This window comes from Arachis ipaensis, chromosome B06 (genome assembly GCF_000816755.2).
Source record: "Arachis ipaensis cultivar K30076 chromosome B06, Araip1.1, whole genome shotgun sequence".
Taxonomy (NCBI): domain Eukaryota; kingdom Viridiplantae; phylum Streptophyta; class Magnoliopsida; order Fabales; family Fabaceae; genus Arachis; species Arachis ipaensis.
In genome coordinates, this window is record NC_029790.2 from 31179391 (window position 1) to 31180109 (window position 719).

General features: G+C 42.0%; 1 pseudogene; it reads left to right on the forward strand.

Moving 5' to 3' along the window:
- Positions 66-719, forward strand: part of LOC107646828 — a 32923-nt pseudogene continuing 32269 nt past the window's right edge.

Sequence of the window (719 nt, forward strand, 5' to 3'; positions counted from 1 at the left end):
TCCTGCGTCAGCTCATGTTTGCAATGAGGGGCAAGACCCCGACCTCAATCATAACTGATGGGGCCATGGCGATTAGGAATGTAGTGAGAGATGTATTTCCCGAAGTCAGACATAGGTTATGCGCTTGGCACCTTATTCGAAATGCAACTAGCAATGTTGGAAATCCATCGTTTACATCTAAATTTAGAAAAATCATGACAGGAGACTACGAGATTCCCGTGTTTAAGCATAAGTGGGTTCAGCTTATTGAAGAATTTGGAATTGAGGATAAGCCGTGGGTGATCAACATGTACGAAGAGAAGCATATGTGGGCTACTGCATATCTAAGAGGAAAATTCTTTGCTGGCTTTAGAACTACATCAAGATGTGAAGGTTTACACTCAGTTGTGGGAAGGTATGTGGGGTCGCGGTATGATTTGACAAGTTTTGTAGATCATTTTCAAAGGTGTGTAGCACACATGCGCTTTAACGAATTTAGTGCTGATTATGAATCTACACGTGGGGTGCCCGTCATGCAAACTTGTATAGAGCTGCTAGAGAGATATGCTGCTGAGTTATACACTCATGAGATATTTCTTTTCTTTCGGCCATTTCTCTCCAGAGCTGGATCAATGCGGGTTCTGAACATAGATAATAATGATGATTGCATAAAATACATTGTGTGTAAGCATGGGAGGCCCGATTTTACGTGGACCGTTGATTTTCGTCAAGAAGAAATG